Source organism: Xiphophorus couchianus, chromosome 9 (genome assembly GCF_001444195.1).
Source record: "Xiphophorus couchianus chromosome 9, X_couchianus-1.0, whole genome shotgun sequence".
In the NCBI taxonomy this organism is placed as follows: Eukaryota; Metazoa; Chordata; class Actinopteri; order Cyprinodontiformes; family Poeciliidae; genus Xiphophorus; species Xiphophorus couchianus.
In genome coordinates this window covers 7269539-7295073 of record NC_040236.1, presented here as the reverse complement: position 1 = coordinate 7295073, position 25535 = coordinate 7269539, and the positions used below count along the sequence as shown (strand labels likewise).

The 25535-nt window shown below is 38.6% G+C and overlaps 1 long non-coding RNA gene across 1 annotated transcript; it reads right to left on the bottom strand.

The window, feature by feature from the left end:
• Positions 1-17819: 17819 nt before the first annotated feature.
• Positions 17820-18600, bottom strand: LOC114151217 (uncharacterized). Its single transcript, XR_003596901.1, has 2 exons — positions 17995-18600; positions 17820-17913 (listed from the first exon to the last, which is right to left on the bottom strand). It is a non-coding gene; the product is annotated as an uncharacterized LOC114151217 (long non-coding RNA).
• Between the last annotated feature and the right edge of the window lie 6935 nt (positions 18601-25535).

The window sequence follows — 25535 nt, the reverse complement described above, 5'->3', positions numbered from 1 at the left end:
GTGGATTTGATAGGAGTAATAAAGCTGTTAACTCTAGGGTGTTATGGCAAATAAATAGTTTAGTAGAAAGGCAATGCCCCTAATTGATCGGTGCATCCACATTCTGTCCCTTGCCTGTCATAAGATATAGATCATGACCCAAAGTACAAGACACTCTATTGAATTGGCAGAAATAAACATCCTTTGCAGGAATGTAAGTGGAGCATCTTCTCTTGCAGTTTTAAAGAAGTCATGAAGTTTTCAAGGAACACTCTACATATAAATCACATTTAGAGATTTTTGTTCTTGTTTTGGCCACAATATGAATAATCGTTTACAACAAAGAATGCTGTTAAACTTATTTCAAGCCATACAGAGTATGGCTTTTATACATGAATATAAAAGGCCTCTAGTTTAGCATTTCGGAGCCAGTCCAGGAAGACACACCTGAATTGGAGGCACAGATTTAAGTGGATTATACTCTTCTCACCTGCTGGATGGAAAAGAAAACCTTTGAAACTTTCAAAGTGTAAACTTAAGCCCCCACAACCAGACACAAGGACGCACATCAGCCAGACTGCCACTTTGTGCAGCACCGACAACAGGTGTGCAGCAGCTGCCCTGGTAGAGAGGAAACTGAGCTATACACACAACTAGCTCATCAGGTTTGCTGGTGTCCTTTCAGACTGTGGGAAATTAAGGAATTCGTCACAAGAAGTATATGCATGTAGGTACACTCGACTACAAAATCTTAACCGTCCATGTGAAGAGTGCGCAGAGTACATATAGTAAAGTCAAATATGAAACAGCCATTAAGATGTCAATGTCTGCCTATTGATTAGCATAACACTTCATAGCTCAAATCTGTATGCTAACAGCAGCGACAGTCGTTAGCATACAGTCACAGGATCCTGGTAGCATCCGGTGACACAGGATCAGTTTATCAGTGACACTGAACGTGTTTGGCTAATGATTGCTGGTCATTAGGTAGTGCCCCGATTTGTTTAACGAAAAATAAACTTTGTTGATTTTATTAAATAGCTATCAAAATTAACAATAACTGCATAATCCAAACATTGTTGCAATCCCTGTTGCACAACAGTACTATAGAGAGAAAACAACTGAGGAAGCTTTGAGTGACAGATGAGGAGCATCAAGGTTGCTTTATTTACATCCGGCCACTGGCGGTCAGATTTGTTAGAAACAAACATGTTGACAAACACATCTCACCTCCTGCCCATCCCCCTCATAAAGCCCACAGCATCCTCTGAGAGGGGCCACAGGTCTAGTGTGAAATGCACGCAAACATTTAAATATTTCAGACAGTGCTCTCACTCGCGACGCGAGCGGCTGTCCAACACACACTTGCAGTGAGGGGGACGGCGACGACAGCTTCATAAATAGTCTATGAAGAATGGGCAGCCCCCCTCCCCTCACCACAACCGTCAAAGGCCTGCAATGATTTATTGATTTCTTTATTTGTCACAAGAAAAAGGGAAACTTGCTCCTCCTGTCTCTGTCTCTCATCTCTTGTTCTCACGCCTCTTCTCCTCCTCATCTCTCCTCAGAGGAAAGGGGGAAAAAAAGAGGACAAATGGCCACTTGACAAGATGAGCAGGAGGGAATTCCCTGCCTGGTGTGAAAAATGCTTCTTTTAGCACAGAGTGTGCTGTGGCTGACAACTGTGTGTCTACAGGTGAAGCTGGGTAACTCTCTGTTTGTGATGCCTATTTGTCTGTCTTCTGTGACAACACCTGAGACAAACACTTTCCACCTCAGGACAACAAAGAACATAACATTATTCCCTGTTGCCACATAAAGTGTGTCATTTAATTTCATATCATGTCATAAAATTTTGTTTTAGGGGTTCTTTTCCCACTGAGTTATATCAATTTTACTGAGTCTCTTTGTTGGACTACATGCAAGTTAATGTGTTTTTATGGAAAAATACACATATATGTTTAGGATCCATTGGCACCAGATTATATTATAAAATTGGGGAGGAAATTTGGAAAACTATTTTCGGCTGTTTATAGAACAAGGATTAGATTATTGATACAGGCCTGGATTGTTTTAATATTTTGTTGTTGCAATATCAGTTATGTGGTGAATAATCTGAGTATTCAAAGAGTTTATAGCTAAAATTTGTCCAAATATTGTCCCTGGAATGCTGTTTCTGTTAATGACGGGGAGCAACAAACATCTGTGTGTGTGTGTGTTTCTTTATCACACCCCAAATTACTTTTTTTTGATCAGCATTAAAGTTTGTTTCTCGCTGAAAGCTAAAATGATTTTTCTCCTTCTCCTTGTCTTTGGGTTTCTCCTTTATTCATTCCTAACCAGAGCAAATAGAAACTTCAACATACAGAAACATCAAGCAGAAAACAGCTGACACCAGGTGAAGTTGTGTTTTCTGGTGACTAGATCTTCTTTGAAACTTTTACATTCTTTGTTCAAATCTATTCCTCAGATTTAAATGTGGCAAAATAAGTGTAAATTATTCTCAAAACCGTTTTCTTCAAACTTTGGAGAAATTGAGTTGAAAGTTAAGATCTTTAGTTTTCTATGTTTTGTTTCTGTTAGTTTATTTTAACAGTCAAAAACTATTAGAGTGATAACTAATGTTAGAGGTTGATTCTTTTAGCAGAAATCATTTAATTTCATTTGAACTGTGAATATTACTTCTTTCATATCTCATATTTCTAATATATATTTTAAAAAATCAACTCATTGCTTTTTTATGATGGATCATTAAAACTAATCATATTACAGATTCAGATTTAATAGAAATGAGAGAAATTAACCTTATTCATGATACTAACACATTTTTGATTCCGTAATAAAATTTAATGTAGCCTTCATCATTGCTAGATTTCACTTTAATGGCTTTATATTAAATCTTTCTTTTTGCTGTTTATCATACATCAAAGTATTTTTTGCAACCATTATCAAAACTGTCCTTCCTGTCACAGTCTTCTGTTTCATTTGACTTGACCTCTTTTTCACTTTCTGCTTTTTCAATCCTATCCTATTCACAGAAAACCTTACAGCTATCAATTCTCTTGAGTGTTAACTGAGGCCAAGTGGAGCAATACTTGACCAAGCAATGGGAGATCCTCAGATGTCTTAATTTCCTTCCCTCCTTGGTAAACCATAGCTCTCTCCCATCACTGGTAACTGGCCTGCCTCATCCTCAACTCTGGCCGTCCAGTTTTCTGTGTCCACTCCGCTCTCTGTCTGCCTGCCCCCCGCTTTCAGAGCCTCTCTGAGCGCTGGCAGCCTGTCAATGAGAGGCATTGGTTGGCGTCCGGCGCAGTCGATGACCCTGACAGTGTGCAGTTATCGTTCTAATTAAGATGCCACACTTGAGTTAAACCGCAGCATTAGGATTTGATGGGGAATTGATCAGGGTGTCAGAGGCGGAGTGAGATGGAAAAAGACGTGTGTGGGTGGGGGTGACGCTGAAAGAGGAAGAGACAGTGGGACGTTAAAAAGTCAAAAGCAATACATGGGAGAAGCAGGAAAGAGAGTCAAGTTGTCAAACATTCAGATTGTCACACATGGTTGAGTTTGGATCTAAATCATAGTGAAGAAAATGTCAAAGTAGGCAGTATTATAAGCACATGTTCTATGTTTTAAAAATACAGGGATTCCCCAATAATGAAGCTTAATAAGCCCACTTAAAAATGTCTTAAGAAAATCTACAATCAGAGCACAACAACTTGACAAAGTAAGTTATCCATTATGAGCTCTTCTAAACATAAAGTGGCTGCTTTTATATTTATCTTCCTTCCACACAAACTAAAATCCACTCATTCTTTGTAGTGTTTCCATACCTTTTTATCAAGATGGAATATCTATCATTCATAGTTAGTCTAAAATATTGTTTTAGTCACTGATTCAATGTGAGTAAGAAAGATTCAGGAATCAAAGATGGTAAAACTTTAAGTCCCTACAACTTTTACTGGATCTACAAAAACTTAAAGTCCTGAGTTCATAATTATTGTTGCCTTAAGACTTTGATTTTTGTTACATTTTCTTTTTATACAGTGTAGAATATGGGATGCTGATAGATTCCTATCTGAATCCTGGAATTCAATTGAAATGTGATTCAGCAAAGTCTGAGGTTAATAAATAAATCCAAACCGAGATTTATTTATAATTGTTAAAAAATGTGTGATCTTGCTGCTAAGCACATTGTAAATTAATAAATTAAGCAGAGATTGTTAATTTGAATGTCACACATTCATTAAAATGGCTAGCTATGTATTATCCAACTTGATGAAAATCATGCATAATGTGGTGTATTTCCAGCCTCTGGCTTTTAATCTTTGGTATGTATTGAATATAAACCATCTGTGTGTTTTGAGCCAAAACACACACATATCACAGTCACATGTCACAGTATCTGATAACTGAGCCTTGTGGTGGTTTGATGCAAATTTGTGGCAATGGACTTTTTATGTTTTTTTTCCTTCTAATGGATTTATTGTTTTTTCTGTTTAATTGTAATAAATATAAATAGAATAAATATCATATTGTTTTGGGGAAAAAAGTTTTACAATTATTTGACATCGCCTAAAATCTGATCTTTTCATCAGATTTTACATTTTTGGAACTTGAGCAATAGTGGAGAAAAGCGTCCATCAAATTCTTGACACAGGACCTGACAGATCCATTATCTTTCCTGTGAAAATCTTCTGGATACCAGGTTTTCATCTACTAACCCTTTGGAAGTCACACAGCTTGTTAATACTGACCTGTTTTCTGTCACTCAAACTATGTTAGATAAGTGAGTGTTTAGGTAATTGTATTTAACCCATTGTTTACTGTAAATGTGGCAACATTGTTTCAATAGTTTTCTCCCAGTAGGAGGTCACTCGCAGTTCTGCTGGTTTGTCATACATATTTAGCAGGAGCCACCTGGCCCAGATGGGAATCCAAACCACAGTCAACAGAAATAGGATGGAAAATAAAATCTTTATAAAGCAATATGCAATTAAATGAAATCAATTTGACCAACATGAGACTCCCATTGATGATTTTTGTGTGAAGTAAATGTTTACTGTCAATGACTAACAGATGTAACACACCATTATTCTCACTGTGATGGAGCGTCTTGTTTGTTTGTAGAAGCAGAGGAGCCTCAGGGCGAAGGTTAAGATAATTGTGACTCTACTTAATCGATGACTCAGTATCCTCATTGATAGGTGCTGAGTGTGTGTCTGTTTCTGTGTGTGTTCTTTGCAAATTAGCCTGACACTGAGAGCTGTTATAGCTTCTCACTGTGTTTTTCACAGAAAACATGACCTCATACAGAAACTATCGGGATTAGCCAGACTGTTTGCAAACACCTGAAGTGTGTGAACTTCATGTGCTGCACCAGAGGGCCGCTTCACATCCAAAACCTGGAAGTGCACGCCTACCTGCTCAGGAACAGCTGTGGGCCAGAACACACACATGTGCTGCAGATAAATATGAATGAGCAGTAAATAGGCTTCGTGCATTAAAGTGGGTGCGGCCATGCATATAGTCCCAGCTCACTGCACACATTCTCATGCATTTTAGACACAAACAGCTCTGCACGCACGTCACAGAGACTGGCCGAGGTTCCAAGTTTTGTTGGTATTTTGACTGTTTTTTATGCACAAAAAAAACACAATCCAGCATTTCCCTAAAGTCAGCAGTAAACCACAAGAACATAAATTGTCTGAAAATCTTTGTTTTTGTTTAAATTATTTAATAATTTAACTACTGAATGGGATGAAATTATACAGCAACAGATAAAACGGAAGGTCTTCTGTATGCCTCTTGGCCAATGATAGCTGATTTTTAGAGAAGCATGGCCATGTTATTACTGTAAGTTTAGCTGATTTTGGGAGTTTAGAGGATGGAAAGCTGGGTTGGTATTGAAATGTCTGAGAGGAGTAAAGGCTCCGCAGTGGATGGTTGTCGATGAGAGATGATAAACCAGGTATGTATTCTCGGTTTGGTGTGGCAGAGGCTTTGAGGTTTTCTCCGGGAGAGGATTGAGGTTGGACTTTGGGAAAAACTGGGAAACATCAGGTGCAAATCCAGAAAGCATAAAACAGAGATCACAAAATGAGAGAATGATTTCCACTAGATTTTTTTTAACATTTAGTGACTGATCAAGCTGTATATACTTCAACCACTATCTTCAGAAACAGTGATTGAAGGATGATAATCTAACAGACTGACAAGGTGAAGGTATAGCGGCAAACTGAACAAATAAAAAGATTATTTAACCATTGTTTGGTTTGTTGTTGACCATCAAGCTCCAACGTTTTATTTTAAATATTTTTTCTGGAGATTATCTCACACCTCCTTATTTTCCAGCTGGGCTCATCTATTTACAGTTGAGGGATTTACTCCAGCATATTAGGGTTTTTTTCCTGAATCTAAAAAAATAGTTTTATCTGCCAAAGTAAACAATGACTATAAAAACAACATAAAGTGAGCTGCAGAAAAAAAAAAAAAAAAAAACTTTGATGAAATGGAGAACAAATTGTTTAAAGGATCCATGCTTCCCACCAGCACTAAACCTCTGCAATCCTAAACTTCAGACCTGTTGGTCTTTAAAAAACTAACTAGACTCGTTTTTGGACAACTTTAGCAAAATAGATAAAAGTAGTTATAAAAAGCATGCAAGTTTAGTAAAAATTCTTCTTTGGGGTTTTGTATTCAAAAAATAACTAAATAAATAACTACATTAGATTTTTTAGAGCTTTGACAAGAACCAAGAAGGGGGAAAAAATCATTCAGTAATTGTTTTGCTTGAATAATATTAATGACTCAAAGTTGATTACATAGTAAATATTTATCCACCAATAAACAAACTGTTCTAGGCATGGGTGTTAGTATCACACCAGCAGGGAAATCCTATTATCCTCGTCTATTCATCACACCTCCTTGTGTGAATGCAGGCTTGTGTGCTCACTTGTTTTTGTGTCAGATCTGGTCAATCAGAGGGCTTTTTCTGTGGAGCATTTAGCAGCAGGCAGCACTCAGAGTCCAGCCACATGTCAGACGTCATTCATGCCTCCTGCCAGAGTCGGTGATGAACTCATCCCTCAGGGGCTTCGTGTCACTGTGTCCTTCTTCCACTCAGACAGCGGCCTTACGAGGACAGACAACACAGCCTTGAAGTGGACTGACAGCTTGCAGGCAACTTTCTTCTAAAATCACTGAGAGAAAAGCAGCAGGTTCACACATTTTAAACTACACAACATTTTAGCTCTTTACTATATACACAACAACATCAATGGGACAAAAACAATCTGATTGCACTTGTGAGGGGGCCAAAAAGATGAATTGACAGTCTGACCCTCATCTTGTCTTACAAGGCTGTTATGACCAAACTAACAACCGAAAACGCTCTGTGTAACATTTAAGAACCTCAAGGCTATTCCATTCATTGATTACCACTGATGGAGATCATTTACATAAGTATGGGAATGTTCAAGGTTAGTTCATGCCAAAATGATTTTCCAAGACCGTTTCAGGTAATCTTCACAAATAATGCATTTCCATAGAATCAAGGTCCATGTGTGGCCCCTCTCTGTGCTCTCCTCCTCTGCCTCTGACGACCGAGAAGAGCTATCGACTAACCATCAAATCTTCTATCTACACGGCGGGCCATTTCTCCTTGTCTCAGCACTCCACACCTCCTCCATTATAGCTCATAATCTCATCTGAACAGGCAAATGACCCTCCGAGACATAAGGAGTGAGAGGCGGAGGGAAAGAGCAAAATATGTGCAAACTGTGGCTTTAACACTGTACACTTGCCTAATACCCGAGAGATCTACAAAAAAATGAAAATGTATAAGTGGATGATTTAAATTTTACTCTTCAACACAAAAAATACTGAAGATCAGAACAGACTGAGATTTTTTTCAAAACAAACATTAAAAGTAAACGTGTTATTATTGCTTCCTGTGTCTTTTGAGACATGTTGTTAAGAAGGGAGTTGGTTTTCTGTGAATTTTGTTTAAGTTTGAATGATTTGTGCAGTATTTTCACAGATTCAAGACAAGCAGCAAGGCTGTACATGAACTACAAAGGGCATCAAAGATGCAGTGAAGATAATCATAATAGAGAGTCTTATCACTTACAAAGAAAAGAACATGCTTTATTAAGTCAAAATAAGCATTTGATTTTTCAGTGCCCAGACAAAGTTCAGGCTGCTTGTGTGATGATTTGGCACAGAAAGCGACAAATTAATCAATCACAAATACTCGTTTTCTCAATTTAACATTTTATCGTCTTCCCCAGTGTGGGGAGACCAAAGAGCTGTCGATGCCAGGGACAAGATCACAGTTTGGCTATGATGATCTACAAGACCGTCTGCAAAAAGCTCAGTGAGAATGTGACCACTGTCAGTGTGAATATTGGGAAACGGAATCATTATGAAAAAAACATCATGATCTTGAGACAGGATGCCTGTTCCGGTTTCATGAGGTGAGAATAATCATGACAAAGATTTGGTCCAACTTAGTTATACACAAGAGGAGCTTGTCAATTATATGAAGGCAGGTAGGACCACAGTTTTAATATATGCTGTAAATACATTCAAATCTTGTATACTTGCTTTAGAAAGCACACTTAGAGATCCTTCTTTGTCTTCTTGACAAATACTGAAATAGTTCAGAGAAGGTTGGAGAGAAGTCCTGTGGTGGCATCATCCTAAAGTCAAGCTCTTAGGCATCAACTTATCACAGCACATTTAGATGAACGGATCCTTAATACGGCTCAATAACTGCCATCACTACGTTCAACCAGAAACAGAAACATTGGATGAGAACCTTCCTTCCCAACCAGAACACTAACGATGGGTTACATCTCATTCAGCATGAGAGCATCTGGACTTACATAATTAAAGACAACAAAGGAGTTGGAATAGCCCGGCCAATCTCCTGAAAAACTTGTTCGGAGGGAGTTGAAAATTTGAGAAACCCAACAGATTGTGTCCAGAGAATGGGTCCAAAATCCCTCCTGAGAAGATGAGCAGCAATAGAGAACTTTTTGCCATCTTATCATCCTAACAGTAGTTTTTTCTTTTTTACCAAGTCATATTTCCCCCACTGCATCTTATATCTGTTCAAGCAGGACACCCATCCTCAGTCTAAAGTTGATGTCTTAATTTTGTTTTAAAAAGTAACTGTTTTTGTGTGTCTTGAGTCTCACATATAGACTTGTATGTAATTTTGTACTGAGATTAAGGAAGAGGGAATGAAGTTCTTCAGTACTTAAGTTAGAGACATTTCAGTAATATGATAAAACTATCATCAGAGCACTTTATCTTCTAACTCCATGATATTGAAACAATGTCCTGTTATACACTAACTGAGCCTCAGTGTGAGGGGATTTTTGTCCTGGACTGGGATGTTCAGTGAAAGTTTGCTTCTTGTTGCAGTTGTTAATTTTGCACATTCGTACTTTTTAAAAGCATCATTTTGAGCCTCTATCGTCCCAGACCTCTGTAATAAAACTCTACCTGTTTCTGTGGGTGGCTAACTGCTGCTGCTGCCTCCCAGTCTTCCTGCTGACCATTGATCACCAGTGACAATGATGTCTCTACTTCTCTCCGTGTGTTGTCCTGGCTGCTGTACACCCAGCATCCTTCTTGGCCCGCCAGCATCAGTACCTGCTGGTTACTGTGACAACTACATCCTGAACCGTTATTGCTCTGGTCTGCCTGCTTTGTGTTAGTGGCCATAACTCCTGCCAAACGAGGCTTATGATCCCTCTGCTCCTACGCCCTTTATGGGTGCTTGGGGAGACAATGGGGCGATACAGACCCCTCCACCTCCCCAACAACTGTATTTCCCCTCTACCCCACACCACCTCTCTTTTCTTTCATCACACACATATATGTGGCTTGAAAGTGGTCCCTTACCCTACAAAGACACCCCTCTTCTTCGCTGCTCAGTGATTGATGGAGCGGCAGAGGGATTAACCTTGGCTTTATGGGGACTCCACTGCTGCCTTAGGTCCCTGTTTGCCTCTCTGACTCTTGATCGTACTCTTTCCTCCTTCTGTGTGTGGGATCCTCTTAGCAAACGTCCCATGAAAAGAGCAAATGATGCATAGTGAGAATTGCTTTCAAATGAGAAGTGATTTGTTTCTCCTTGACTGGGGGCAGTTAGTCAAACACAAAGGGCAGTTTCCAGGCTTAAAAGTCCCAAATATACCAAAAGAAGAAAAATACTTTTAAACATGCACTATCCAAAAATGTATCACAAAGAAAAATATGGAAATGTTTCTTGAAGTTCTGTAAAAGCTTTGAGAATAAATACTCTTGTAGTTTCTGCAACAATTCCTTAATTTCTATCTGTTGAAACTAAAAATCACAAATGTGTCCTCAATGAGTGGCAACAATCGACCCATTCAGCAAAGTCAATCTGCTTTTTTTAAAGCCACACTTTTTGGTTGTTTAATGCACTGCTTGTAATTTTCATCCATGACAGGTCACATCCCTGTGAAGTTTCTTGGAAATCTTTTCATTATTCATTTAATGCATTTGGTGTTTGTAGCAGCAAAAAAGACCAGAGCTTTTTTATCACGCTGAATCTGAAGCTGGATTTCCGAAGCTCTGCTCTGCGTCCTGTAGAGCCTTAGAGATGCTGTGACCCATCTTTGGATTTATGTGGTTAGCATTATGAAATGGTCTATAGTCTAAAACAGTAAAGCTTAAATAAAAAGTGAAACCTTTTTTTGTGCAGGTGTGTCGTGTTATAGCTTGGAAAAGTACACCAGTTCAGTTATTATTAATTAGTTAATTCAATTACACTTGTCCATAGGAAAAGGCCACATAATTAGAAACCCAATAATAATATTCTGTATATATATGACAATAATGGAATGGCAATGCTTCAGGGCTTGATTGGGATTCCTGAATCAGCCGGAAGGATAATGCATGGGTAAAAACTTTAAGGTGAAAGGAAATTACAACGGCTTTTGGTTTGCTTTGAGGAAGTTTTTGCAAACTTCAGAGAAGTCAGAGAAGAAAGTGGGGCTAATCAAAGTCAGTCAGTTAGTTTGGGGAGGGAATAAAACTTGTTTACAGTGTGTGTTGGACTAAAAGGCTTCTCCATGTTCTAGCCAAGTACCGCTGACCATTTTTATAGACAGATTTCAAGTTTAGTTGTGAAGACGAGGGTGCTTGGTTTGTGATCCTAAGGAGTCACATTTAGCTTTTTCCAAATGATGTGGTTCTGCTAATCTCTTCAATCCATGACTTTCAGCAAGTTCTTGAGTGGTTTGGGTTGTGACTTTTAAAGGGGCTGGAACGAGAGTGAAAACCTTTAAGTCTAAGTCTAGGGCCCAGTAGTTATTTCAGACAAATAATCAACAATGGCATGCATGCATATAAAACAAACCAGCACAATGTGTTCGACTAAGTCACTGACCCCACTCTTAACCCCTGTCACAGGCCTCCAGCTGATCCGATCGCAAACCAGCCACTAACTCACCTGCAGCTGTTTCCAGGTGGTGATATTGAAGAGGAAGCTGAGGAAGAGGAGAGAATGACAGGGCAGAGAGAGCGAGGGAGGCCGGTTGATGGAGGTTAATAGTCCGTCTCTCTTTAGTGTCCATGCTGGGGCCAGACAGTCTGTTAGTGCTTTAGAGTGGGTCAATCGTACATGTCCCTTTGTATTAGAGCTCAGAGGTGAAAGACGGAATGATAAGCTGGGTGAGGGGAGCTCAGGATGTTAGAACAAATGGAAAAACTGTTTCCAATTCAATTTATGTTGTAGCACCCAAGACCATTCTTAGTTTTGAAAGTACTTTTGAGAGGCCCTAGTCTCATCTGGCCAACCGCATTTTATCTTGTCGATCGTATGCCTTATGTTTATACTTTGATCCCTGACAGATCAGGCTCCTTCTGGTTATAAAGCACTGTAAATATCAATCTCGGCTCAGTTTATTTAGTTTAATTTACAACTCCACAGTCAGAAAACTATTATAGAATAGCAGTCGTCATTAAAGTATTTAATATGGAGAATGGACTTTTTAGTGTCTATTTGTTTTCTATACTAGGCACTTTTGTTAATGTTAAAGTCAGTAACATCTACATTTCCTTGTTTTAGTAAAGAAAATCAAGGTTTATTTATTAAATTTTCCTTGTGTCTTACATGCTTTCATTCCAGTTTTTAAACATGCAATTTTCCCAAGCCTGATTAAGAAATGTTGGCACCTCAGCAACTCCATGCTCTCAGATTAAGTCAAACACCAGTGCTTGAAAAATAAAAGCAGACTCAAAATGTACTGCTGCCTTAGAGTGTTCATTATTACAAATGTAAATATCCACTTTGCTGTAAAAAACTGCTAGAAGTAGAGTATTCTTTGTGGCTTCAGATACTCGAGATAGACACATCAGTGAGGAATATTGTGCAGTCTTCACTTCCCGTCAAAGAGTGCTCGTTTTTATCATAAAGTGTTGCATTAAATGTCATACAATATATAGATGCAAAAACATTGGATTTTGCTCACATTGCTCTCAGATCATAAAAAAACAGGTATGTCAGCATTCAGGACCTGCCTTGTGATGGGAACTGTGTCTAACCTGGACACATGCCAGGCTGCAGGGGGTTGGGGTCAGAAAAACACTGAAGAAAATGAAGTAAATAAACTAACAATAACAACTTTAGGCCAATAAAATATAACTGTGACTAAAAACTAAAAAAGACTGCTGTTGTAATTGTCCAGTTCCAAAACTATTATTTCTTTCTTTCTTTTTTTTAGGGCAGAGATAATTTTCAGCCAGGACACAGTCAAATGTTTTATGATGCTTTATGCATCCTAACTGTTTTGGACTCAGTAAACCACAAAAGATGGCTGAATGTGGCCATTCATGCGGAAATGCAAACACAGAAGTAAAGACACATGTTATTACATCCACATTGAACCATTGCACTGGTTGTTTGGTTGTTTACATGACAGCCAGAAAGCGAATGCTCGCTGCATGTCTATCACAAAAAAGCTCTCATCCTGCAGCATGATCAGGTGTGGCGGCCGGAGCTTGTCTGTCTCCCCATCAGCTTGTTACCGTAGCGATAGGAGCTGAGCCCTGTCTCCTTTTAGTGTCACTCACAGTGATGCCTATGTCAGAGTGCGAGGACTGACAGTCCGAACAAACAGCACGTGTGTGTGTGAGTGTGTGTTTGTGTTTTGGGGGGAGCGTCTGAGCAGGCCTGACAGTCTGTCCCTTAGGATCAGCTTTTTCTGCAAGGTCTGCTGACCCTTGAGCTCACAGTATAGGTTCAGGTTTCTACTTCGCACCGATGCTCGGAAGGTGCACAGAAACAGGACGAAGCACATATTTTCCATTAATGCAATTTTTTAATCACATTGTTTTTCTGAAGATGCCCAGAAAATGTAAACAGTGGAAAACAACCTGAAACCCTTAGAAACACGGAGTCAGTACTGGTGTTGAATTTTAAAGCCTTTTCTGTGAAGGTTAACTTTGAACTTTGTGAAAAAATAAGAGCATTTATTAAGGTTAAGGAGAGAATTTACAGCATTTCCAATTTTTCCAAACAAATCTTATTCCACAGTGGGATTCTTCAAAAATAAAAATGTATTAATTTCTTTTTTTAGGGGTGAAATTGGTTGTCTAATTAATCAAAAATGACACAGACATAAAATGTATGTATACCTTCACTAACCCTTAGTTTGGCTCTTTGAAATCTTTTGTGAAGATGTGCTGAAGGCAGAAAAAGTAGTAGCTTTTTAGGACAGAGGCCCAATTTCAAGACATCAAATTGTAAAGTCAAATTTCTTCTCAGTCATGTTTAGTATGTACTGCATTTTTATAATGTCTTAAGGTATCATAGTTACTTAATTGTGCTATAAAATGCCCCTAAATGCCTGGAATAACATAATGCTGCCCTTTTAAGGCAATATATAGATACCTTCTCCTCATCTTCATCAACCCAGGGCCTATAGGATATTGGGCATTTTTCTTAGTATTAGAATCAAGTTTGAAACTTTGTTATTGGGACAACCAAAGCAAAGAATATGCAGGTGTAGGAAAATTGATGCATGGCTTTGTTTTATTTTTGTTACTGGATGGGGTTGCATTTTGGTGCTGAAATTATAATTTCTAAATATCTTTAAATGTGTTGTTCAGACAACTAACCTAAGCATATTCCTGTCGCCCTGATCAATGTTGAAAAAGTTACCAAAAAACCATTAAGCAAAGTAAATTTAAGAGGAGCTACTTTTATGTTTGACTGCAGCACATCATGCTTTAAACCAGTGCTTGGAGCATTGTTGATGATTGTTTTGATAAGTCTTCTGCTCTCTCTGATTTCAACTCGATGGGAAGGTCATGGTGGTGTCAACTGAAGTTGAGAAATTATTGGTGTAAAAGTGCAGACAGTGATGAGGGATCAGATTTCTGGGGACAAAAAGCTCACATAGCCATCTTTAACTATATGTACATTGCGTTGTGTGGGAAAATACGCTGCACTGTCATTTTTAAACTCACACAGATGCAGTGATATGGTTGGGGGGCGCGGGACAGAAAACCTTGTCCAGCATGTGGGGGAGGAGGAACTGTTCTGCTGTTTCCTATGTCTGAGGAGGAGCATTAGACCCCGGACAATGTCACAGCCAATCACTTTCAACCCCGTCACATGACTCCCTGCAGTTGGCCGTCTCGTCGAGCTTTCCTCCATCCTAACCCCTTCTGACAAGCTCCCAATCTGAAATACTCCACATGTCAAAAAAAAACAACAACAAAAAAAACGGCCTCCCTCACTCCTCTCTTTGCTACTTTTTTTTTTATTTCCCTCTCTTCCAAACGCTCTTCCTTCCTCCTCCCTTCATCTCTTCTCTTTGCCTCCACGCCAGCTCATTGATCTCTGGCAGTATTGAATGTCAGAGACACGTTCAAAGATGCTTTTCGCTCCCCATTAATAATTCACACTGCCTGAATCATCAATAATATTTCTCACAGAGCAATCATTCAGCTTTACCACCACTCTCCTTCCTCCCAGACCCCCCAATCCTTTCTTCCTCTTTCTATCCTCTTCCTGCCCTAGGCCATTCATCCCTTCCACACCTTATTCCCTACTTAAACTCTTCTCGCTCTGTGATATCTCTTTTTGCTTATTCGGCCCACTTTTGTAGCTCTTTTATATGTATCATATCTTCCTCCTACTTTCCCCTGGCAGGGCACTTTTTTCACGAGGTCAGTCTTTGCTTTTACAGTGATGGATTATCTAAACCTGAGTTATTCCCGCTGTATTCTAATGGAACAAACAGGGGTGAGGTTTTCCTCTGATTTTCTTACCGCAGTGAAACATTAAGATTATTACTGGGCTCGCCGGGCGATCCTGCTGCGGTTCTTTTCCTTGACCGGGGCTATTATTCAACTTCTGTCAATCACCTGCTCAAAAATGAATGAGGATGGACTATGTGTCACCGCACAACCCAGTGTATATTTACTTTAATAGATATAGTGGAGTGGAAGAAGAGGCGGAGGAGGACAAATAGAGGCAGAAAGCCTCTCTTAATGTACATGTAAAACTCTCCAGTGGGCCCATGCCAAGTGTAAGTGGTTGAGTGATATTGGCAAAGGGAAAGAGAATGGGATGGACGGAGAGAAAGTGTCAGATTTAGGCATTTTCTTTAATGCTATAAGAGCTTATTGATATTTTGATTTTCGCTGGGGGCCGGCAGGTGCTGAGGCAGCTGCTTTTTCCCCACGTCTCTTTACGGGCGAGAGATGTGGAGCTCATTCCATACCGCTCATGGAAAACCGTCCGGAAAATAGTCTCTTGGGAATGTCTCCATGGCGAGCCAACGGCATAGACAGAGGGCTGTTAGATGTGGGGAACAGGTCATCTAGGGCCCATCAGTTTGAGGGCTTTTTTTTCTTAATTATTGATAAGAGACTTCAAATGGGAGTTTCACACTGATTTCTGTGGGAATTTTGTGGGAATCACAGGTTCAGAGTCAATGTTCATAGCTCTAGACTTTATGTGTCAGGCCAACACAACATGATGAAAATTTGTGTAGTGGAAATCAAAATACATGTTTTTGCAAGTGGAAACTTCAAAAGCGTAGTGTATATTTGTACTCAGCCCTTCATTGCATACTTTGTAGAAAACCTTTAGCATTGAAGCTACATATTTTTGGGGTACGTCTCTACCAGCTCAAACTCACATTGAATGGAAATCACCTGTGAATATAAAATCCAGACACAAATTCTGCATTGTTTAGTTCTAGACTTTGACTGGGCCATTCAAAACTATGAATACACTGCGATATAAACCATTCCATTGTAGCCCTGTTTGTGTATTGTTGTCTTACAGGAAATGAAGTTGCCTTTCAGTAATCTCTCATCTTCCTTGTCTCTTTTTAAGAGAGCATCCCCACAGCATGATAGAGTCACCACCATGTTTTAATATGGAATTGGTGTATTCAAGGTGAAGTACAGAGTACTAATACTACCGTGGACAAAAGCTGAAATCATATTGTGGCAAACTCCAAACTGCAACTTTCGTTCATGAACCACCCTCATGAAGGCTAAGGCATTTCCCTCCAGAGCATTGCAGCTCCTCCTGAGTTAGCATGGCTCTTCTGACTCGTTATTTGATTAATACTCTTTACTTTAAAATCAGGTATTAGCTTCACCCCACCACCATGTGCTATTTTGTTGGTCTATCACATTAAATCCCAGTAAAAACAAGTTGGACATTGTGTCTAACTAAGCAAAAAGCGAAAAAGGAATATTTTTTTCTTAGCTGTTGGTGTGACAGCGATCAAAAGGTGCGAATACTTTTGTACACAGGAATCCAGTCTAAGTTAGTTAACCTGACACAGTCTAAAATGAGATGCTTGAAAAATATGGTTTTCCTACAATATGTGCTGTGAATTTTCATTGCTCCCACAGGAGCTGATATATTCCATCACTCTGACCTTTACTTTGCAGCAAACTTGCAAGCCACATCTTTTTTTTATGCGATCTACTCAGATGTTGGTTTCTACAAATCACACTTGCCCTGTAAAGAAATTATTCGCAATCTTTTATGACTGTAACATCTTAAATAAGGTCTCATAAGATTGTTCTGTCTTTTATGTTGTTAAAACCCGAGAAGTTAAAGTTGCTTAAACACAATGCATCATAAAAAACCCCAAAAAAACAAAACTGAAACTGCTGCATTTTGTTATAAAATGTAATCATGGATTACATTTTCAATATACAGAAAGGCTTATAAGACCTTGTTTATATGAAGTGGGAGGAATATGAATGTTTTTGCATAGATATGAAAACATTGCATTCTTCACACAAACACAATGTAGGTTAGTCAGTGTTAGACTTCAATAAATCAATATCAAACAAGGCACTTGTGTTGTAGTCCTCTTTTTCATAATTTTGTCTTAATTTTTTTATGTGCTCTACTAATCCTAAGTGCTTACAGAGAAAGTGACTGCTCTTCTCTGTCTTGTTTCATTAAAGTGTTTCAACTTTCATCCAAAAACCTTCTTTAGTTTTGAACATGGTTGAAAGTTGCAGGCTTAAAAAATGTTGTCGATGAAATAAATGGTAAATGGACTGAACTTATATAGCGCTTTTTCCAGTCATTTTTAACACTCAAAGCACTTTACACTAGAGTCACATTCAGCCATTCGCACACACATTTATACACCAACATGCAGATCAGTAGGCAACTTGGGCACAACAGGGGCACATCAACATGTGACAGGAGGAAGCTGGAATTAAACCTACAGTCTTCCGATCACAAGACTGTCATGATGGGTTAAGGTTTCTAGCCCACATGCAGAACACAAGACAGGAGAGTAAGAATCAGTTTAAGTGATTTATTAAGGTACACAATTATCAGAGTGTGGGAAGGTGGTCTGGTCCAGGGAATCAACTGTAACGGGCAGCAGTGGTTCACTGCGAGGGGAAAAAGCAGACTGGTGAGTTCAGGGGTCGTGGGAATATGGAAAACTCAGATGAAACACAGGTTGTTCTTACTTGGTGGTGGCTGGATCTGAATCTTGGAGGGTTACTGAGTATGTCCAGGGTCTCGGTCTCTAGTGGGTCCAGGAACAACGGAGGAGTGCGGCGGAGAACGGACAGGTAGGCTCGGGTGCAACAGAGACACAGAGGAGTGATTCGGCCGCCAGCCGTGGGGTCCAGGAGATACTTGCAAACAACGGAGAGGTGAGTCTGGGAACTCGGGCAACCAGTGGATACTTTCCACGGCGTCACGAGGGAGGTTCTGAAACCAAGGAAACTGCCAGGATCTGGTCAGCGGGTCCAGAGTGTCAAAGGGATCTCCTGAAGGCAACAGAGAAACACAAAGAGAATCAAAGGAAGGCTCAAGGCAACGAGGAACACAGAGACAGGGCTCAAGGGGGCTCAGAGGTACCGTGACTGGCAAACACTCAGGCGACGCTGGACTGGCGGTCAACTCCTTAAGTATGCTCCGCTGATGAGGGTAATTGATGACAGCTGTGGATGATGATGATACCACCGCACTCCAACCGGAACCTGTCGCCATCTGGTGGTAAGAGGTGGAAAAGGCGCACAGGAAAAACCCCACCAAGAGAACCAGAGAACCCCGGAACATAACAAAGACAGAAAGTCCAAGTCAATCTGAAGTTTTCTTCAATTATTACAATTTATAAGAAGTTTTTTTTATTTACTTTGTCTTTAAAAATGTTTCTAACATTTTAATATTGTATTTGTACTACAATAGCAAAGATCTGTATCTTTGCTATTGTATATGATGCAATAGTAAACAGGACCTGAGAAACCAGTTACAACATTTAGGATTTTCCAGTTGTTAACTCTGAGAAGTCCAGAGGTCCAGAAGTCCAGAGGTCCAGCCATTGGCTGACTTAATGCTTTCTGCCTCTCTGGGCATCTGAACAACTTGCATTACTTACATGTTGCTGGTGTCTTGTTTGTCACTCTGTCACCATTTATCATTCCTACTGAAAACATAAATTTGTTAGCAAACAAATGGCTTAAAAGTAGTTGGAGCATGTTATACTACAACTTCATCAGGCAAATCCACAATCACCACAATTGGCTAGTGCTCATGAGATTCCAGTCACCTCAAACAGAAGTATTGCAATGTTGTAATAGCATGAGATCTTGTATGACTTTGCTGATTGACTTAACTGTGTAGCAAATACGTACAAGATATTCTGTCTCATTAGGAAGAGGAGGTTTGTCATCAGCTGTCCGTACCTTGAGTCTACTCCAATTGAAAACACTGAAAACTCTCTCAGGGATCCAGGCCTTTTTTCTCAGCGTCTCACAGCAGAGGGTCAGTTACTAATGTCTATCTGGCTCACAGTGACGCCTCTTTGAGGAGGTCAAGTAGAAAGAGAGTTTGTCTAATCGACTGCTGAGGATGAGATCGTCCTGTTCAGACACTGAGGCTGCAGCAGTCAAAGGCAAGTCACTGTAACTGAGCACAGTGTTACTGTGAAGCAGCTCTGACAACTGTACACCAATATATTACAACATTTATTTATTGTGAACTGGAACAGCAGAACTAAAACTCTGAATTAAAGCACCAGTTATGGGAAAAACTTTTAATTTCTCCTAGACAGGACATGAGAACACAGACAGGCATCCGGAAACTATTCACAGAATTTCACGTTTTACAGTTTGTTATGTTGAAGCCTTATTCGTAATTTTATCAAATTAATCTCTTTCCTCAGCATTCTACACAAAAGTTTCTCATCAAGACTATGTAGAAAAATGTTTCTGAGGGTTTTGCAAATTTATAAAAAATTAAACACTAATAAATCACATATATGTAATTATTACCTGGTTTTGCTTAATTCTTTGCTGATCCATCCGTGGCTGCAATTACACTGCAATTCAGGTTGTTTTTGGAAGATGGTGCTTAAAGTTTAGCTCAGCCATCTTTAAGGAGTTCCGCCCATTCTTCTTTGCAGTTCCCAAGCTCCATCAGGTCGAATGGGAGACGCCTGTGCAGCCATTTTCAGATCTCTCCAGGGATGTTCAATCTTAGTCAAATCTGGACTCTTGGTCACTCCAGGACATTCACAGAGTGGTTCTGAAGCCACTCCTTTGAGATTTCGGCCATGTGCTTTGGGTGTTGTCCTACTGAAAAATTAACCATCACCCCAGTCTGAGGTCAGGAGCGCACTGGAGCAAGTTTTTCTACAGCATGAATCTGTACATTGCTGCATTCATTTGTCTCTCTAGTCTGACTAGTTTTCAAGTTACTGCTGATGCGGAACATGCCCATAGCGTGATTCTGCCACCACCAGGCTTCACTACAGGAATAATGGAGTTTCTTCAAAGCATAGCACCTGGCATTAACACCAAAAAGAGTGAATCTTTGTTTCTTCAGACCAGAGAATGTTGTTTCTCATACTTATATAAATCAGATTTTCTGGTCTTCTATTTTTTAATAAATCTTCAAAACAGCATTTCCCCACATTTCTATAATATTTGATGGGCTGTTTCTAAATATTCTTACCGCTTTCCCTTCATCTGAAAGTAAATCAGTGAATGTCATAGATTAATATGACTTTGTTGACTAACATAGTCATAGGAAAACTGACCACAACTTTAACTGAGTATAATCCTTGATTTAGAAATAAATGTTATTACAGGTCAGAAAGAGATGAAACAATTTACATATATATTTCTTATGAATACATTTTTAACTAATTCCATAATTCCTTGCTGTATGGGTTGTTTTGTGATGCTCTTGGTTCAGCTTTTGACAGAACCCATTGATCTGTGTACTGTAGACTCAGTGAATCGTACAGGTAAGGGATATTCAACACCTGATGAAGACATGCTCACCTGTGTGTCACTGTATGTATTCCTTCAAGTCGCAAGCACAGTTTTTACTGTTTGCTTTGAAGATTTTTTTTTTTTGCATGTAAGGCAAAACACTTAAGCACTATGTCAGTAAAACTTAAGAAACAAGCAAAAAATCAATAAAAAATTAGGGTTTTTTAATAACGGCTGTTGCTGGTTGTTTTCCGTTTAACCAGTAACAATGTAATTCAAACTCTTGACTTGATTCAAGTTTCAGGCATCAGACAAGACGAGCATGGGCCTGAAATTAGAGAAGAGGAGGAGTGAGTTTCTCATTCTGTCAAAAATATTATCTAATATTCATGAGACTCTAGAAAAATGTTTTCAAGTGACATTATTTGAACTTATTTTGAAAAAAGAAAAAACCCATTAAATTGCAGGATTTTTTCAAAATCAAATGGCTTTTATAATTGTGTTATCCATAAATAAATGTTTAGTTGACTATACATAAAATATGTCAATGCATTTGAAAGTTCAATGATACATTACTGATGGCAAAACTATGTTTTGTATTCTATATTCTCCCTTCAGGAATCACCACAACGAAGTATGTATCTCCAATTAGTCACATCATCTACCAACAGGCCAAAGATTATCTTGATTAAATCAATGACCTGCAAAAAGACACTTCACATCTGATGAGACTTTGCTTTCCTACAACAGAGGTAATCCTGTAATCATTTCATTTTCTGTTGGGTTCTAAATGGTCACCTTCATCAAATGAACCAATGACATTTTTTCTCAGAGTTTGTTATATTTAATTGCGGAAATAAAAACACATCTTACACACATTTGTGTTAAATATCTCAAAAAGTCATAATCAGCAGGTCAGATGTAAAAGGAAAACCGGAAGTCGTTTTCCGTCTGTAAAAGCTGATCAGTGCATCTGTAGTCAGGTGTAATATTAACTTTCCTTTAGCAGGGATACATCACACAGCAGTGTTGGTATGGGGTGTGTGCGGGTGTGAGGGGGTGTGTTAGTGTGTGTATATCAAAAGAAGTAATGGTAAGGGATATCTAAAACCTAAGAGGGTAGTTTCACCTGAGGCTGGTGCCAGTTTTCACTTCCTGTACTTATCGGCACCTGCTTCCTGTTGCAGGAGGAAGTGGACAAGCAGCCCGAGGGAAACTGGAGAGTGTGTTTGCGCTGCTGTGCTGGGATTGTGTCGACAAAAACAAAAAAAAAGCCTCCGGATAAATTATGAATGAGAGTGATGGAAGGGATAAGAGGGGAAGGAGGAGGAAGGAGACAGAAGGGGGAGGAATGACGTTGGTGTCATCCACTGTTTTACTTAAACAGCTGAGCGGGAGAGAAGTGACACACATGATGTCAGGTATACCATACAGAGCTCTTTCCCCCAAACGATCCCATCACCAAATGGGAAAAGCAAACAAGTTTCTTTACTGAGTTTTAAAAAAAACTCTGTTACAGCTAGAAGTTTGGATGATACACTTACAAGTTATCTACCAAAATCATGGCTTGCTTTTAACTGAGAAAATGTAGAAAGAAAAGCAAACTCATTTGCAAAGCACCACTTAAACCAGGATAGTTCAAAATGTTTTACAGAAACAGCAAAAAACAGAAATTAAAAAACCCCTGCCAGATACAGCAAAATAAAGCATCACATTCAAGCATAAAGGCATGAGACATAAGCCGGTTAAAACAAATGACAATTTTAAGTAAAGAACAGCTGCGACAAGATAGAACTGATAAAATAATCCTTGGCTTTTATTAGGAAGATATGATAAACACTAATGTTTTCAGTCCTGGGGTACTTTTGAAAGGTCCAAAAGTTTCTGTACTCAGGCTTTCAGGTATTTTTCTGGAGCATAGAAACTAAATGCTGCATCACATTCCTGTCAGTCATACAAGACTAGCAACACTGACATTTAATTAAGCCTAAAACCTTTCAGTGCTTTATATAGCATCAAGAAGAGGCGAGGACAACTTATCTAAAGCACAAAAAATTAACCAAAATTGAACTGCTTATTTTAAATAAACTAAAATAAAGCAATTGGTACAAATAATAAAATAAGGCCATCATATAGCTCAATCAAAAATAATTGGCCTACAAAATGAGTTAAATGTATTATAAATAAAACCCTATAGTACAAGAGAAGAAGAACAGATTTAAGAGTAGGAGGAAATGTTAAAAAAATAAAAATAAAAAACAAATAATAAAGATGAAAGGTCAGATCTAAACGTAATTGCATATGGGTGGAAAGGAGGACTGTGAACTTTAAAAAAATCAGCTGAAATGAAATGTGTGGTAATTAAACTTCTATATTTAATTAAAAAAAGAAAACAAACTTTTTCAATAAACTTTGTCTATTTTTAATCAAAATATTATTAAATATCCCCCATATTTATATGAATTTAACCTTGTACTATTCATGTATTTCATTGCCTCTACTATAAAAACAAAAAATGAGCTATTACTATTACAAATTTAAACTGGTTAGAGAAGCATGTTTTACATTATAATAAATACCACATAAAAAAGTTAGATGTTAGAAGGTTAAAACTGAGAAAATTAACTTCTCCTATTTACCGACATTTACTGAAAATAATAAAGTTTTCTGTTTTTTATGACTACTTCATCATGTGGAGCTTGCTGAAACCTATATACCAGTGACAGGATAGAGAGGTGGCGTATAACCCGATCAGGTATGACTGTAGCAAACTTTGCATGCTCACACATCGGTACGGTCAGTTCAGACCTGTCAGTATTAAGCATAAAACAGAGCATAAATGTTACATATGCAAACATCACAGAGAAAACACCCAGCTGAGATCTAAACCTTCATAAAGAGAACAAACTCCTGTTCCTCTGTGCAGCTCTGTTTACCAAGCTTTTCCAGTCAAACACATCTTTTTATATTTTCTTACAGTGGACATATTAGGGTTCAGATCAAGCCAAACCATTACAAAACAGTACATATACTAAGTAAATATCAAGCAAACTGTTAAATATCTAAAAAATACAAACAAGGGTCATATAACGTGATAAGATGTCGGATAATTTTGTAAAATGCAGGCAGATTGAATCTCTGTGTTCACTCATAGAGATAATCAGTGAACACATGTGGAGGTGGATGTTGAACATTGTGTCCGTTTTATTCCCACACGTTCATTGAGTGCAGGAGGACACAAAGCACAGAAGGAAGCTTGGATGAAATAAAGAGAAGCCCTCATTTGATCCATAATTGATCGCCTTCATATGCGGTGGCTGGTGAGTCAAAAACAGAGGGAGTCTGATCTAGATAACAAGCGCACCTCCGTGCGCCGTGACGGCTGTATGTGACCGCAGGATGGAGAGAGGCGAGCATGAGAGTGCCTCGCTTCTGTCTCTTGATGTTATTTTTTTTTCTCTCCCTCTGCCTCTTTTCTCTTTTAATGAGTGTCAGAATGCAGGTTTCTTTTTTTATAAGACAGATGAGGGGTGGGGAAGAAAAACAAAAACAACAAGGAAGCAGAAAAAGACCAAAAGAACAAGCGTTTCTGATAAAGTGCTTACAGAGCATTTACAGCAAGTTCTGCAGACATGCGGTTGAGCGCTGATGTAGGGCACAAGCCCACAAGATAAGAAGGGGTTTATCTCAGTGATTAGAAGCACACAGCAGGTGAGCCTGCACATAAAATACCACCACCAGTTTTATTTCCATAATGGCATCTTTGGACCACTCAACCGTAAGACGATAAATACTCTTAAAAGACCTTTTTTAGTGGGTCTCTTCATTATTTTTGCCAGAAATATTGTTTGCAGATCCAGCCTTTTGTACATCGGATTAATTTCTCAGCATAATTCAAAAGAGCAAAGTTTTACAAATAATAGCTTGTTGGCCTAAAAAAAAGACTACTGCTGAACACAAGGGGCTTATATGGTTTGTGTTGGTTTAAATTTGAAGATTAATAGTTAAACAGATATCATTATTCTTTGCAGAGAGGGAAGAATACATATTTGTGGGACCCAGATAGATTACATCCCACAAACAATACTTACATGAACATTTGGGTTAAAGGTCAAAGTAATTAACCAGAGAAACATTTTCAGTTTGGATGTTATTTGGCTCACATGCAGTGAGTAAAGGATTCAATTAGCCAGGACTCTTCATGTCTGGAGCAAACTGTGTTTCAGGAAGTTACCAAAACATCTGATAGTCAGTCAGAATAGTAGGTTAAAGTTAACAGACTCAGAAAATCCTTCATAGTTGCATTACACTGCATTACCAGAACTTGAAAGTGTTTCGCAGCAATCTCTGAGGTTTTGAGCAAAACATGGCACTTTTCCATTGGTGTGGTTTGACTTAAATAACCAGAAATGTCCACATGCTTGCTAAATTTACATGTACTGTATATAAAAAGCCAAATATTCCTTCTACTTTGTATTTTATTGCCTTCATATATAACTTAATCAAGGAATAAAAGGAAGTGTAAGTTTCAATTTTTATAACAAGTCAATAGAACGCGTTGTAAAAATGTGGGCCTAAATTTGTCCACATTTTTTGAATGTTGAGTAAATCTTAGTGGGGTTTTAAGAAAGTTATGCAAATATAAATATTTAATTTGTAATGCTTTTTAGCTTTTTTGAAAATAAAAACGTTTATTCTTAAAAGTAGATATTGAAACATATGAGAGTAAATCCTTTTTTCATAATTCAATTCAAAAGAAGAGCCACATGTCACATACTTTGTAC